Source organism: Dama dama, chromosome 3, assembly GCF_033118175.1.
Source record: "Dama dama isolate Ldn47 chromosome 3, ASM3311817v1, whole genome shotgun sequence".
Taxonomy (NCBI): Eukaryota; Metazoa; Chordata; class Mammalia; order Artiodactyla; family Cervidae; genus Dama; species Dama dama.
In genome coordinates this window covers 69,418,355-69,435,848 of record NC_083683.1, presented here as the reverse complement: position 1 = coordinate 69,435,848, position 17,494 = coordinate 69,418,355, and positions in this window count along the sequence as shown.

Here is a 17,494-nt window from a genome sequence, read left to right as displayed (position 1 = left end):
CTGACCCAGGGATGGAACCCGGGCCTCCTGCATTATGGGCAGACACTTTACCATCCAAGTCACCAGGGAATCAATGGTGGTGGGCTCTTCTGAAAATAAAGAGAGTAGCTGACTTCAAGGATCATTGGCTTTCTGTTCTGTAAATCTCCTATGGTAGTGAAGTGCAAAGCCTGCTACCTGCTAGAAAAATAGCAGGGGATGGAAGGAAGATAAGAGAGAACAAAATACACATTATCACCTCAAAAATACATCCTACTACATAAGTGGGGTTTTCTCCCACTTATGCTAGAGCATTTGATTTTCATATGTAACAAGAAGGAATAATTTCAGCTGCAAATAACTCATCTACAGTGCTTTAACACTTAACCATTTGTTTTAGAAATTAAAAAAAAAAAAAAACAAAACTGGAGGTAGATAGATCTCTTTGTTGATTCAGCAGGTTGTGAAATTCTTTTGGTTTTTTCTTCATGATGTTTGTCTTATGACCATAAGATGGTTCCTGTTGCTCCAGACATCTTGCCTACATTCCAACAGTCTACATGTTGCCAGTCTTAACCTTAGGCCATCTTCTTGTTAACCTCTTGTTCACTTTCATGAAGCACTATAATTTGGTAGTCCCAATTCCACCATATCATTTTGAAATCTCAGAATTTGAAATTATAATGCAATCTTATCTTGTACTTCATGTCTCGGGCTAAGAAAAAGAAAACAATTCACACCCTGAGATGAAACAGACAAACAAGCAAAATCAGGGTCAGTCTATATTGTGGTATTTTTCCAAAGTGTCTACAACTGATTCCTTTGGCCTCTGAGCTTTCCTTTGGCAGAAGACAAAGGCCTGATCTCTGCTTTGCATTAACTGTCTCTCTGGAATTCTTAGTGATTGCCATCCAGCCTTGCCACTTTCAGGATGGAGAATTTACCACTTCTACAGAGGCCTTTAACAGTTTTGGCCCAATCCAACTACTAGAAAATTCTTTCTTATATCCCCTTTGCAAATTCCATATATAAATCTTAACTTTGTCCTCTAAGAAAATCTAATAAAACCTAGTCTCTCTTACTAATTTAGTTCCTTTAAATACTACAAACCATTTACAAAATTTCTCCCTAGTATTACATCAACTAAACAGACTTATTTCCTTCAACTGCCTTATTTCTCAAATAACGTGCTTACTGTACTTGTGATTGTCATGGGCCTTCCTTTACAGACTGCTGGCTCACTTGATCTTCTCATGCCCCTCCTTCCTAAGGTCAAGGACTATGCTTCTTGGTTACCCCTGCATCACAGGTGTCTAACATGATTCCTGTTGAATCAGTCACATTGTAAACATTCAGAAAGTATACAGAATTAATGAGATTAGAAAGTGCAGCACCTGGAAGTAATTTACAGTGGTTATTGATGGCTGATTTCTTTATTCTTCCTACATCTTTTAAATTGCTTACAATGGGTACGTATTGCTTTTATAACCCAAGAAGTAAAACAAGAACATGCTTTTAACTTCTAACATGTTGTACAAGACTGCATGTGAAATTTCAGATACGATTGACTAATGCAGACCCACGTGGAGTGATTACTTTCCTTGTGCCCATGTGCTGTGATACTTCTGTTGCAGACTAATGTTGCACCACCTCCTTCAGTGTAAGGCATTCAAACATTTGTTTCGTGTCCATTTTGTACAAGCCACTCTGCCATCCTTTAAGCAGCTTGCTTTGGGCTGCTTTGAACTGAGCTTGTCATTGCCATATCTCTAGGTACTTTCTATGTGAAAGAAGGGGTGAATGGAGAGAAGGCTATCTTCCCTGTCGGTCAAGTTATCTTCATCCTGTATTTCCCTTGTGGCATACATTTTTAATCTTGTATTAAGATTTTCATATCTTTGCTTGTTACATTTCTTCTTGATAGGTTCTGCTCACATTGTAGCTTTTAGACACTTTTAGATATTCTTATTCCATCATCAAGCATATTCACTATCTCTTCAATTTTCATGGCTTTGTATTTCAATATAGACCATTTTCATGTGTAATATCACTGTATAGTACTCGTCTACCTACTTACTAGATTCAAAAGCACAGTTCATAAAATGGGGGAAGAAAATATTAAGTGACCTAAAAAATATTTCTGCAAAGTGATGGTGGATTGAAGGCAGTATTATTACCATTTTGTGCATAGACCAAGGTCATGGCACAGCAATACTTCCACTCCTTACATGAACTGTGTGACTGTCATATTGGGAAGTAAAATATCATGAGATGACTAATTCTCACATCCACATTGCTCTCATTAAACACTGTTTTACATTTTTTTCAGCTATTGGCCACACTGGGTCTTTGTTGCTGTGTGCGGACTTTCTCTAGTTGCAACAAGTGGGGGCTACTACTTGATGGGCACGTGCTTCTCACTGCGGTGCCTTCTCTTGTGGCAGAGCAGGGGCTCCAGGGCACATGGGCTTCAGAAGTTGAGGCACATGGGCTTAGCTGCTCCGTGGCACATGGGATCTTCCCAGACAGAGATCAAACCCTTGTTCCTTGCATTGGCAAGTGGATTACTAACCACCAGACCTTCAGGGAAGTTCTAAACAGTCTTACTTAGGGAGACATCCACTTCTGAGAAGACGAAGTAGAGGTACTTTTCCCTATTCTAACTATTAAGTACAATGAAAACCCCTAAATACTATATATAAAATAAAGAAAAGTTTAGAAAAGCAGGCAGACAGGTTAGAGGCCTTGGGATTCAAGGAAGGACACAGTGGTAAGTTCCTTGGGTTTTCTTTTTGCCTCGGGTATTCCTTGGAGAAGCAGTAACCTGGAATGGTCAATGAGTGTAGACAAAAAAATGCTCCCATCAAAAACCTGCACTCTCAAGCCAAAAGACCAGGAAAGGAACAGCCTAGCAAGACAAAAGATCCTTCAGACAATAACTGTTGTACTCCACCAAAAGAACGTGAGCCTGCCTCCACCCTTGCCAAGACTGAGTGGGGGCCATGAACTTTCACGTTCATGCTGGAACAAGGCCCCAGATTCCCCCGTCAGGGAGTATCAGACGGGGCTGAGTAGGGACCTGGGACTTCTGCCCCACCTGGGAGTAATGAGTGACATAAGAGGATGTCCACTGGGCCTGTCCACTGGTGTGATTGACATAGGATGACCACCGCCCATCAATAATGAGGCCACTTACTGGCCTTCTCCTGGTGTCAGTGGAGGTCAGAAGGAAAGCAGTAAGGAAGCACCCTGCTTACGATCACCAGTGAGGCCTCACTGAGCACCCAGGAAGGAGCCAGAACTCTCAACCTTCACGAGCAGCAACAAGGAATACTCCTCCTCCCCAGGGGTCAATGAAAGCCACGTGGGGACCGGGGTCTCCCTCCTCACCTGGCAGGAATGAGCCAACCCAGTCTATCCCCTTTCCCGAGGGGAAGGTATCAGAGAAAGTCAGAAAAACAGGAGGCTGACTAAGATTCAAAGACTTATAATAATACGTGAGAGGCCCAGGTTTCAATCTAAAACCACTCATTACGATCACCAAGAACAAGAAAGACCTCAAACTGAATAAAAAAGGACAAGAAATAGATGCTAACACCAATATGACAGAGATACTAGATTTATTTGACAAAGATTTTAAAGTAGCCATTCTAAAAATGCTTCAGTCAGCAGTTATGAACACCCTTGAAACATATTTTAAAAAATAGAAAGTCTCAGCAAAGACATAGAAAACATAAAGAAGAACCAAATAAAACTTCTGGAACCAAAAATAAACTGATTTGAGTAAAAGACTATGAAGAATCAAAGCTAAATGGAGCAAAGAAGTCAGTGAACTTTAAGGTAAAGTGAGATAAATAACCATAGAGTGAACTGAACTCACAATCTCAACAACAGAGGGAAATAGACTTAAAAAGAACAAACATGGGCTTGAAAATCTATGGAACTGTAACAAAAGATTTAACATTCATATCATCAGAGTCATGGAAAGAGAACAAGCTGAAAAAGTACTGAAAGAAATAATGAATGGAAATGTCGCAAGTGTGACAAAAGATATAAACCTATAGTTTCAGGAAGCTGAGTAAACTCTAAAACAAGATGATCCTCCAAAAATTCCACACCAAAATACATCCTAGTCAAACTTCTGAACACTAAAAACAAATGAGAGAGGTGACATCTTACCTACAGGGGAAAAGCAATTTGAATGACATAGAATCTCTCAGAAACCATGAAGGTTAAAAGGAAGCAGCATAACATGTTTCAGAGGCTGAGAATAAAATAGCTGTCAACCCAGAACTCTATATCCAGTGAAAATATCTTTTGGGAATGAAGGGGAAACCAAAACAAAGAGAAACTAAAAAAATTTGTTGCCAGCGGACCTTTCCTATTTCAAATAAGAGCAAGTAGATTTTCTTCACTAAATTATAAAATTATGTGAAATTATGGAAATTATATGAAAAATATGATTTTACCTTTAATGCTTTAACACTTTATATTTTTGTAGTTTGTATTAGTAACAAATAGATGCAGGTGGCATCCTGAAAGATAGTTAATGAGGAAATTGTATGATGGGGTAATTTGGTACTAACAAACTGTTTAGGCAGATTTAACAAGTGATGAATCAAGCCCGTGTTTTCATTTGTCCACAGAGTAAAGTGTTCCATCTGGTTCAACACAGTCAAAATACAGACAATAAGGCTGACATTTTCCCAAAACTATTTCTCTTTTAATTATCACCAAGGAAAGGAAATGAAATTCATTTGGCCTGACTTGTCCTAATACAACGTATTTCATTAACAATCCATCTGGGTCTCTGTGCTGTAGTAATAGAATTTCTGTTTTTGAAAATTGGATGCTCTTTGCTTGCCTTTCTTCTGGCACTTCTATCATTTTACATGTTTTCTTTAAGATGACTAGCATCAGTTTGACAGTACAAACCCATCAACTAAATTTTCATCCTTTCTGTGAACCTAGAAATCTGACCTCATTCAAGGCAACTTTGTGTTCTCCTCATGTTATCTCACTTCTTCCTCACTGACAAAACTTAGCTCGTATCTTCATCACTCTTTACTGGACTAGTGCAACAGCATCCATCCTCCAGCATTTCTAATCTGTTCTCTCACCTGTGAAGTCTTTCGCTGCCTCCCCCTCATCTTTAGCATAGATTAACCCTCCTTAGCAGAGTGTGCTATTAATGACTGTCATTGATTGATTGTTCACTATGTGCCAGACACTGTTCTAAGCATTTCATTCACATTCATTCATTATAATAAACCTCTGAGTTAAGTTCTATTATTATCTCTATCTTATGGATGAAGAGGAGGCAAGTGAGGTTTAAATGCCCAAAGTCACACTGCTGGAAGGTAGGTGGCCAAACTTGAATTTGAACTCTGAATGGGAGCTCCAGAAAAATGGATTCGTAACCATTATATACGTTGTCTCTAAAAGCCTGTTACGATCTGATTTCTGTTTTATCAACTTTGTGACTCTAGGACTATTTGCAAAAGGCAATTTACTGAATAATCAAGTCAAAACTGTCAAAGAAATACAGTAAGCTGGGTCTAGGACAGTCCTCTGCAAAGACAAAGGCAAGGGCAGAGGTGGAGGTAAGACATAAGTCTGTAAAAATCTAAAAAAATGTTATAGGGGAAACTCTGTTTCTTTTCGTTTAATTTTGCTTCCCATTTCTTTTATTCACTAAATGGATACTGCCTCAAAGAACCCTGCCCCTCTGTCTGAATACTAACACATCCCCTCCCTGAGACTGGCCAATCCAGGAGATATTTGCAAGATTAATGGCATTTTAGCTTTCCTTCCTCACCTCCTCCCTTTCTGTGTTCTATAAAAGAAACTGGCATCCAGACCCTGAGAAGACGTTTATTTTGAGACATTAGTCTGCCATTTTCTCATTCTGCCAGCTTTCTAAATAAAGTTGTTTTCCTTGCCTCAACAGCTCTTCTGTCACTTATTGGCCTGTCAAAAGTGGTGACTCAATAACAGAAATAGAGAAGACAAAAGTTGAAAATCATTCCAGTCACATTGAATATTGAACATCTGAAATATAAAACACATGCAAAAATGGTATGTGTCCCAGCTGGCAAAGTCTTGGCAAAACTAAAACCCTGAATACTTGAGTAGTGTCCTGATACTTTGGTGAGTTGAGTACTTGGAAAGTTGAGTTTTGGTGAACTGATTTTCAGTGCCTTAACTTTTAGCAAGTTAATTTCCAGAGATTAGATTTTTGGTAGATTGGACTCTTTCCTCCTTTCCAGTATTATCCCTTCCCACCAACCTCATCAGCTCTGACACCAGGCCCAGTAGCACTGGGGCAGCTGTGCTGGCTGTTTAAAGCTAGTGACTGCTGGTTGGTGCCCACCACACCAGCTGTTAAATGTTCAGATCATCTCTCATACGTACCAATTCATTACATTCTTGTCATCTGTCCCTCTGCTGAGAACACCTACCCACTCACTCACATGCTCACTTGGTGAGGAGCTCTTCTTGCGCCTTTCAAGCCTCAGCTTAAGTTCATTCTTCAGGGCTCCAATAACACCGTTTGTTTCCTCTATTAGAGTCCTAAACACATTGCATTATAGCTGTTTATTCTTTGCTTTTCCTCTTCCTTTAGAGGAGCTCTTTTTCCTAGGTCCCCTTTGCAACGTGTGCCTGTCGCCTACTAGTTTCAAGAGATGAATGAGTCTTGAATATCCAGTAACCTCAATCAATTTTCTATCCTTTGAAAGATCAAATAGGCTTCTTGATAAATAAAACTGAGTTCAGCATTTTGTCAACATTTATGAACATTGTGACATCTTCCTGCATCAGGGAATTGATAATGAAATTATTACTTTTTCTGTTGCATGCAGTTCACCTCTGCTTATTTACCTTGACTTTTAACTTTTTTACCTTCAGGAATGAAGGTTTTCTGTTCAAGGACTGATAGAAGCCAATGTGTCTAGAGCAACAGGAATGAAGGGGAGAAGCTTAGGACATGGGGTTAGAGAGAAAAGTGGGGGCCAGAGCACACAGGTCTTTGGAGAAATTTGGACCTTATGTAAATGAAATGGAAAGTCATTGCAGGGTTTTTATTTAATCTGGTTGCATTTAATCATTTTTGTCTGCTCTTGTAGATAATGTTCTGTAGAGACAGGGTCATGGCAGAGGAGGCTCTGGGACTAGTTGGGGCAAGGGGAGCAGGAATTTACCCCGGTGTGACCACACAGGAGGTGATGAGAGTAGGTGAAACTGGAGTACATTTTGGAGGTAGAATTTCTTAATAGATACTTTTTAAATTAATATGTATATAATTCTCTAACACCATATACAAAAATTAAAAAGTGGATTAAAGATCTAAATGTAAGACTGAAAACCGTTAAACTCCTACTGGAAAACATAGGCAGACACTCATTGACATAAACTATAGCAATATTTTTTAAAATTTGTCTCCTAAAGCATAGGAAATTAAAGCAAAGATGAACAAATGAGACCTAATTAAACTTAAAAGCCTTTGCACAGGAAAAGAAACTAACAACAAAACAAAAAGACAACCTATTGAGTGGGAGAAAATATTTGCAAATGATGTGACTGATAAGAGATTAATATTCAAAATATATAAGCAGCTCATATAACTGAGCATTAAAATCCAAGCAACCCAATTAAAAATGGGTGGAAGACCTGGACAGACATTTCTCCAAAGAAAACATGCAGATGGTCAGCAGGTCCATGGAAAGATGCTCAATACTGCTAATTACAGGGAAATGAAAGTCGAAACCACACTGAGGAATCACCCCACACCTGTAAGGATAGCTATTCTCAAGAAGAACACAGAAAACAAATGATGGCAAGGATGTGCAGAAAAGAGAACCCTCATACATGCTTGGTGGGAAGGTACCCTGGGCAGCCACCGTGGAGAACAGTGTGGCGGTTTCTCAAACAACTAGAAATAGAACTGCCGTATGACCCAGCTATTCCACCCCTGGGTATATATCCAAAAAACCCTGAAAACACTCATTTGAAATGATACATGCGCTCTAATGTTCATAGCAGCATTATTTCTAATTGCCAAGATATGGGAGCAAACCAAATGTTCACTGACACATGAATGGATAAAGCAGATGTGGTACATATTTACCATGAAATATTACTCAGCCATAAAAAGAATGAAAATTCGCCATTTGCAACAACGTGGATAGACTTGGAGAATGTTATCCTACGTGAAATAAAGACATGTATTTCGTGATATCACTTACATGTAGAATCTAAAAGCTGCAGCAGGGCTTCCCTGGTGGCTCAGTGGTAAAGAATCCTCCTGCCAACATAGCAGACATGAGTTCGATCCCTGATCCAGGATGATCCCACATGCAGCAGGGCAACTAGGCCTGTGTGCACAACTACTGAGCCCAAGCTCTAGAGCCTGCAAGCTGCAACTATTGAGCCCATGCGCTGCAACAGCTACAGCCCACATGCTCTAGAGCCTGCGCTCTGCAACAAGGGAAGCCAGCACAATGAGACGCCTGTGTGCCTTACCTAGAGAGTAGCCCCCGCTTGCCAGAACTAGGGAAAGCCCGTGCGTGGCAGGGAAGACCCAGCATAGCTAAAAAACAAAGTAAAATCATAAAAAAAAAACAACTACAACAAACTATGGCATATAACAAAAAAGAGTCTTACAAATACAGAAAACAAACTAGTGGCTATTAGTTGGGAGAGGGAAGGGGGTAGGGACAATATAGAGTTGAGAATTAAGAGGTACAAACTCTTAGGTATAAACTAAGCTACAAGGATACATTGTATAACACAGGGAACGTAACGAACATTCTGTAAATCTACAAATTCAGTATAACCTTTAAAAATTGTGAATTGCTATGTTGTATGCTCGAAACAATATTGTACATCAACTATATCTCAGTTTTTTTTGTTGTTTTTTTTTAAGTTATGGATACAATAAGTATCAAACAGCACAGTTATTGGCATGTAGCAAGTGCCCAGTAAATCATGGTTACTACTGGGCTGGCCAAAAGGTTAGTCTGGGTTTTTCTGTAACATCTTACGGAAAAACCCAAAAGCACTTTTTTGCCAACCCAGTGTTATGATCACCATTACCCATCTACTTCTGAGAAGATGAAGTTATAATACTAACAGTCATGAATGATCAGCTGCCTATTCTACACTTTATTCTTTTTTTTTTTACACTTTATTCTTTGTCCCTTTAGCCCTCACCACTTTCTCTACAGAAGCCACTTTCTTAAAGTGACCTCCAAGTTGAATTTAGTGTAATTTTCTTATTTTTCATTCCCTGATAGCTCTCTGAGCCTTTGACTTTCTGCCCCATGCAATTTCTAAACACATGAGATGATATACTCTTCTAATTCTTACACATCTCCTGGGGCTCTTTCTCTGTGGCTCCTTTCCCCACGTCGCCCCCCCCCCCCCCCCCCCAGTGTAGAGGTGACCCAAGAATCTGATCTGGAGACCCTCATTCTCATATACCAGATTAGTTCTTCATATCCGATTGCTACCTTTTTCTTCCCAAGTCATGACTTAAAACTAGAAGAGAAGGAAGCTCATCTTTGTCCTTCAGTTTCCCACCAACGATTATAAAAAATATATAATTGGAAATCTAGTTGCTGCTGCTGCTAAGTCACTTCAGTAGTGTCTGACTCTGTGTGACCCCATAGACGGCAGCCCACCAGGCTCCCCCATCCCTAGGATTCTCCAGGCAAGATCACTGGAGTGGGTTGCCATTTCCTTCTCCAATGCATGAAAGTGAAGAGTGAAAATGAAGTTGCTCCGTTGTGCCTGACTCCCAGTGACCCCATGGACTGCAGCCTACCAGGCTCCTCCGCCCATGGGATTTTCCAGGCAAGAGCACTGGAGTGGGGTGCCATTGGAAATCTAGAGAGGCACACAAAACATAACTTATCAAGAATGGGATTCTTATAGAGAACTCAATTTCTACTGAGGGAATTAGGAAGAGTTTTGAATTTGGCCTAAAATACCCACTCCTAAAATTAATCTTACATGTGCTTTTTTGGGCTAGCTTATATGATATTCATTTCTACATCTTGAATAATTCATGTACCACTGACCAGCACAATGCAATATTTCACTTTAAGCATACATCTACATTTCTTAACTCTGCTCTCAATTCTAATTACTACACTCAATTTCTGTTTCTCGAAGGGAAAAGGAATCCTGCACAGAACTGAACAACAGATAATGAACTCCATTAAGTAGGGCTGACTGAGGAGGCCTGTCTAAGAAGATTTAAGTCTTAATCGAATTTTCTTTCCTGAGTTAGAAGTTTCATAAACTCTTAAACAGGCAAAAGTTTATCCCCAGATCTAGCAGCCTTTGAGGTGGGAGGCACAGCTCTGTGAACCAGAGGGAGGGAAAGGGTCTTCCCTCCTGCTCAACCCTGGTGTGCACCTGTTTTCTAAACTATCCTTTTCATTAACTGTTTGGAAAAGGGGAAAGAGAAGGGCATATTGGGTGACTGCCGTATCTTGTATCTTAACACATGTTCTCCCAGCACCATGGGAGAGAAGATTCTGCTACGGTTAAGAAGTCAGGAGATTTACAGAGTATTTTTGAGAGCCTCTTGAAAAGTGAAAAAAAGCATTTTTCACTCGATCGTGTCCAACACTGTGACCCCATGGACTACAGCCTGCCAGGTTCCTCTGTCTGTGGAATTCTCTGGGCGAGAATACTGGAATGGGTAGCCATTCCCTTCTCCAGGGATCGAACCTGGTCTCCCACATCACAGGCAAGTTCTTCACCATCTGAGCCACCAGTGACAACCTCTTAGGAGACGTGATGTACGGGGCTGGGCTGAGGAGAAGCGGGGAAAAGGAAAGCCATCCACAGAGTTTCCCCCCCAGATTTCTGCTTTGGGCACGAGCTTCAGGGTGCTGCAGTAGAAGAGGGGGTCAGGCAGCAAAGGAGAAAGAATTTCTTTCTCTGCAAAGTGGGGGGACTGAACAGGAGTGTCTTCATGGCACATAATAGATACTTCGTAATGGTTGAATCAATGAGCAAATGGGAAGAAATGGTTCTTTAACTTTAATTTTCAGAAACATTGAGGCTGTCAGTGCTTACTGGTCCTGACTTGATTGGTGTTACAGTCAATAATCTGAAAGTGATGGATTTAAAAGGAAGTGATTGCTCTTTTTCCTTCCATCTCACTGCCCTTTCTGATCAGATTTTCAAACTACTCCATTGTGAAAAATGTCTGGCTTCCAGAGCTCTCTATATTAGATCCTTTTATGAGGACAAGGAACTCTCTGATGTTGTTTATTCACTTATGTCTCTATTTCCTATTCCTAAGACCCTGCCCAGTCTTCTATACACAGCGATATTCATGTTTTCTGTGATCCTTTTGCTTTTACATTTTGTAAAATACGAGTTATTTTGTGTGCATGAATTTATAATTGGCACTGCATTGTGCTACAAATCATCTCGCTATTATTATTATTTTAATTTTTTTCCCCCTGCATACTATGATCCACTGCATAACTGAGTGAACATCTAATACCTAGCTTTAATTGCTGCACAGTCCTCCTTGGGGACCTGCCCACTACATTGCATTCACTTCCTCCTCAGTGTTGGACGCCAGATTGTCATTGACATCCCACTCCAGAAGTGGTGTCGTGGTGAGCATCCTGGAGCTCGTCCCCTTATGGCCACGTGGGATTAATAACACATATGTGCAAAGTTTTATAGTGAATTTAACTAACGGCAGTCCCTTCCTCCCCAGGATGGCTCTGGAGTCTTTCTCCCCGCCAGCGGTAGAAAGGGCTCCTACATTCTGTCCTGGTGTTTCTGCCAGCTTGGCATCATCTACCTCCCTCCTTTTGCTGGTCCAATGGCTCTGAAGTGATAATCCATGATAGCTTTAACTTACATTTTTTAACAACTTTTTTTTTTAAGCTGTGCTATGCAGCTTGAGGGATCTTAGTTCCCAGACCAGGGATTGAACCCCAGGTCCTTCGGCAGTAAAAGCACCAAGTCCTAACCACTGGACCACCAGGAGAGGCCCTACATTTTAAAATGAATGTATTTTCCACAAATGGTTTCTCTTTATATGTGGGCTTTTTATATTTCATCTCCTATACATTGAATACTTCTTTTTCTTTTTGCCTATTCTCTATTGGAATTACAGTCTTCTCCTTGTTGATTGCAGGAATCCCATGTCAGTTTCAGACATTGCTCATATTTTTTCCCAAATTTGTCATATCTCTGTTAACTTGGTCGGTGACATTTTTTGTTGAACAAAAATCTTTAATTTTTATAAAATCAAACTGATTATTTTGGCCTTATATTTTATACCTCTGTGATAAAAAGCTTTATTAAAATATTTTATGACAATAATAAAAGGATTAGAGAAAATGTTTTTGATAGTTTTCTGTCAAACAACAAGCTGGAGAGTTGAATATGAATCTCTTCTAATGGCATTAGTCTTCTCCATTACTATGAGTGACTGAAGATTTCTATGGACCCAAGTGGAGAATAAAATTTGATTGTGGCATGTGTTAAAGAGTTTTCTCACCTACTTGGAGAAGGTCTTTTGAAGAAATACTCTTATTCCCCGTAAACTCCAGCTATCTGACTCAGGGCTGCCTGGCAAAGAAGCTTGGGCCTGCCCAGGGACTGAAGGGTTTAAATGCTGGTATGTCCTCATACAGCCTCTCCTGAGTGACTTCATCCTTTGCATCCAGTCTTATTAAAGAGAGACAATGAGAAAAAGACTGCACTGTGAATGTTCCCACAGTGGTTTATACTTACTAGAATTTTTTTTGTACCAGTTGTTGTGGACTGAATGTTTGTACTAGCCACAAATTCACATGTTGAGATCTTAAGCCTCAGGATGATGATATTAGGAGGTAGGGATTTGGAAAGGTGGTTAGGTCATGAGGATGGAACCCTCATGAATAGAATTTGTATCCTTACAAAAGAGATGCCAGGGAGCTTTCTTGCCCTCTCTATCATGTGAGGTCACAATGCTACCAGTTGTCTACAGTCTGGAAGAGAGTCCTTAGCAGCACCTGACCATGCTGGATCCTGATCTCAGACTTCTAGCTTCCCTGTCTCTGGCATTCTGTTATAAGCTTGAACTGATAAGATACCAGTCATTCACTCAGCCAGAAAAAAAATGTAGATTGATCTCCAAGGAAATTGGTTGGTGGAAAAATGCAAATTTAATCCACAGTTGCAATGAGGGGTTCAATTAGGTGATATGGTACATTGAATTTACGTCTATTCAAAACCTCAGAAATTTACTTTATTTGAAAATAGGACTACTGAAGATGTCATTGGTTAAGGACCTTGAGGTGAAATTATTCTGGATTTAGGGTAGACCCTAAATCCAATGACTTGAGAAGAGGACTCAGAGACACACATGAGAAGGTGGCCATGTGAAAATGGAGGTAAAGACTGGAGTGACGTTGCCACATGTAAAGGAATGCCAGGAGCCACCAGAGTCTGGAAGAGAAAGGAGGGACTCGTCCCCAGAGCCTTCAGAGGAATTATGGCCCGCTGAAATGTTGATTTTTGACATCTGGTCTTCAGAGCTATGGGGGAGTAAATTCCTATTGTTTTAAGCCAGCAACTATGTGGTAATTTGTGACAGCAGCCTTAGGAGACTAATATAGGTGGAATGATAATGTGGTAAATTTTCAGGCTGCATCAGATGCCCATTGGTTTCTGGACCGGAATGAGGAGGTTCTAGAGACTGAGTAACCCACCTGCTAAGAAAGTTCTTTCTGTTATAATTATTGCCCTTCAGTAAGTTGCCTGGTTTTGAGGTAAAGACTCTAACACTCCAGGTCCCCTCCAGTGATGGGCTAATTCTCCACTATTTAAACTGGAGACTTGGCCACAATTTAACTCCAGCTTCGCCCAGTGCTCCAGCATCCCATCTGGGAGATGATCCCCAAATTTCTCTCTTCATATGAACCCTTCTCTTTCTTTTCCTCTCAGGGGTATTTAAGTGGCCGTGAAGGTGAGGAGAGAAAAAAATCTAGGGGACAAACCTTATGTGATCCTAGGGGAAGGAGTCTACACAGAAGCTTCCCAGGGACACCATTAATTGATGTGGCAGTTATTTATTGGAAAGTATGGCAGACTGAGTGGATTTTCAGCATTTAAAACACTGTCTGGTCTTCATGAACATTTGGCACAATTTTCCGGAAGTCTTCAGAGAAAGACTTCCGGCCCCGCCCCGCGTCCTCACCACCGCCCTGGCTCAGTCTGCTGTTTCCGCTCTGCCTTCGTGGAGCGTTCTCCCCTGGATCCCGGTTGAGCTTGTTGTCCTGGCAGCAGCCTGCCTCTTCTAGCCAGCCCAGAAGTCTTGTCCCCATACTCCCCAACCCTTCCTGGGAGTTCTGTTCCCCCTTTCGCCTCTCCCTTGACGCTATTAGGCCTTTCCGTTTAAGATGTTTTTCACCCTTTATTTTGCTGATTAATGTGCCCTAGAGCACAAGAGTCAGAGTTATAAGATGCCTAAAACCATGGACTTTGGAGTTCTATGGTCTGGGCTTGAATTCCAGCTCTGCCACCTACTATGTGCTACCTTAAGACGGATGCTTGACACTGCCAAAGAGATATTTTCAATGGTAACATAGACGTAAGAACTGAACTGAACAACATAACACCTCACAGAGTGCTCCTGAGGATTAAATGAGACGCCTGCAAATGCGCAGCAGGCAGAGCCTGGCATGGTGGCAGATACTTAAAATAGTAGCTGCTACTCTCATATGTTGCCTCTTTTCTACATATTTTGTCAAAAGTATTGTCCGGTCCTCTTATTTGTTGTTTATCTTTAAATACAGCTTCATTATCCTTCTACAAGGTCCCCAGAGATACTTGATATTTATTTGCAAGGTAAAGGCAACCTCCTATCTTCCTCCGGGTAATCCTTATCCTTTGTTTGTTTTCGTTACTGCTCACATCTGAGGCTTCTCATGTATATTGTCACCTGGAAATGAATGCCCTTGCTGCGAAGCTGTTCTTTTGATTTGACACTAACTTTTATGCAGAAAGGTGTTTTATGATTGTCTTCTCCAGTGTAAAAGAGCAGAGACATAAATTAGGCCTCAAGAGCAACCTTGTTCCCAATGCACACCAAAACAAGCAAATCATATATCTGTAACTTGCTTGGGTTGGTAAAGACCAGGCTCTGTACTTAAATTCCCCTTGTGTTTCAAAACCTTCAGAAATGTTAAATGAGTAAACTCCCATAGCAGCTCTTTCAGACAAGCCTTTAGTTAAATATAGTTTCTCTCGTGATATTTGAATCCAAGTCTGTCCTGGAGACTCACTGGCTGTCCTGTTATCCTGTCCCAGAGTTATGCATCTCCTCTCCAAAGAAGGCCTGGAGAGATGCTGGAGGCAATGGATGGAAGGGCTTGATCAATATTCAGTAAGGGAAGGGAAGTCTAATAAACAACATATAAGACTGGGAACCAGGCCAGATCTGAATTCCAATCTTTTTTTTTTAACCTTGTAAGCAGGAAACTTACTAGATGATTTCACTCCTGGAGCTTGTTCATATAATTGCTTTCTTCTCCCCACAGATTCTACTCTGCTACAACCTCCTACTACCATAGGCAAATAGTTGACAGGATCAAAAGACAAAACCCTAAAGGAGTGGGATGGGGGGTGGTTGGGAGGGAGGCTCAAGAAGAGGGGGCCGTATAGATACAGTTATGGCTGATTTGCATTGTTGTATGGTGGCAACAACACAACGTAAAGCAGTTGGTGTGTGTGTGTGTGTGTGTGTGTGTGCACGCTTAGTCGCTCTGTTGTGTCCTAGTCTTTATGACCTCATGGACTGTAGCCTGCCAGGCTCCTCTGTCCACAGCTTCTCTAGGCAAGAATACTGGAGTGGGTAGCCATTCCCTTCTCAGGGGTAGTGGGGATGGTGGTGGAAATCCCTATCCAGGGATTGAACTTGGGTCTCCTGCATTGCACGGGGGGGTTCTTTGCCATCTGAGCCACCAGGGAAGTCCAAAGCCATTATCCTCCAATAATAATAATAATAATAATAATAATAATAATAATAATACATCAAAGATGGAAAGAAAGAGACAAAGTCACGCAGCAGCGGCATGAGGGCAGGATCTGTGTTTTTGTCACTGTTTATCCTTGGTCCCTGTGAGTGTGTGCACGCGCTCATGAGTGCATTTGTGCACATTTGTCTTCATTTCTCTCCCTCTGTCTCTCTGCTTATTGACCCTGTATCTGACATTTAACTCTCCAATATTCATTCAATCAATGTCTATAGACTGGGTACCACTCTCTGTAGGAGGCTCTGCCGTCCACCAGGAATTCAGATAAAATAGGAGAAGAAATCTCCCCTTCAATTCTTTTTTTTCACCCTTCAATTCTTAATGAACTATTAGAAAAAAAAAATCTTTGGCTTAATTTTTTTTTTTTTTTGCTTTTTATTATGATATTTTTAGGCATGCAAAAACGTGGAGAAAAGAGTGAAACAAATTTCAATGCACCTATTACCCAAGTTCAAAATGGATTAGCAAATGGCCAACCTTGTTTCCGGTTTACCTTGCCGTCCCTTGCTGCCCACACATCTGCACTAAATGATTGTCACGGCGATCCCAGGCACAATGTGAAGAGAGAATGCCTGTGTTGTCAATGCTCCTTCTTTTGGGGCCTTAGCAGTACCAAGTTCTTGCCTTCATGCCTTGGATTTTCAAAACTGCAGAGGGCTGATGAGAGACCCTCAGTCAGACCAGGCCTCCAGAAGACCCCAGGTGCCCCCAATGCTTTTGTTTTCAGAGAACCCTGCACCTCTAGCAAATTATGGGGACAGGGCAGTGACCTTGGGTTGGGCGTGGGGTGGGACATGGCTAATGACTGCCCCGTCTACTGTGTGTATGAGAGCCCAGGAGGGCTGCTCTGCCTGGCCAGATGCTGTGGCTCCTCCTGGCCTTCCTCCCAACAACCTCCCAGCTCCCGTAGGATTAAGTTTGACTCAAAGTCTCAGGTCCATTCTGACGTGGATTCTGGGCCTTTTGCCATTTTTGAGCTTTTTTCTCATTTTGTCATTAAGACCGTGGGGCTTGAGCTTGAGGTCAGTTCAACAGGGAGAGAGCTTGAGAAATAAGAGTGTGAGTGTAATAAACTTAGTAATAATAATAATAAATCCAATTCTTATTGAGTTTACTACGTGCCAGGCACTGTTCCTAGTCTTTTACATGTACTCCTTTGTTAAAAACATTCTATAAGGTAGGTAGTGGTTTATTTTCAAGACAGAGAGTTCAGACAACTTGCCTGAAGTCATGTGGTAGAAAGAGGCTGAGCTGGAACACAGACCCAGCCAGCCCAGTTCTAGAACCCTTCTTCGCTGTAGGTTTTCGGGGGTCTTGTGAACAACCACTAAGCCTCTAGGGGGAAAGACTATGATAAATAAAAGGTATATGGCCTTGAGAGAAGGCCATATAAGTAACTGAGTAACAGCGGATCTAATAGAAACAAATGTACCATATTAATGCAAGATGTTAAT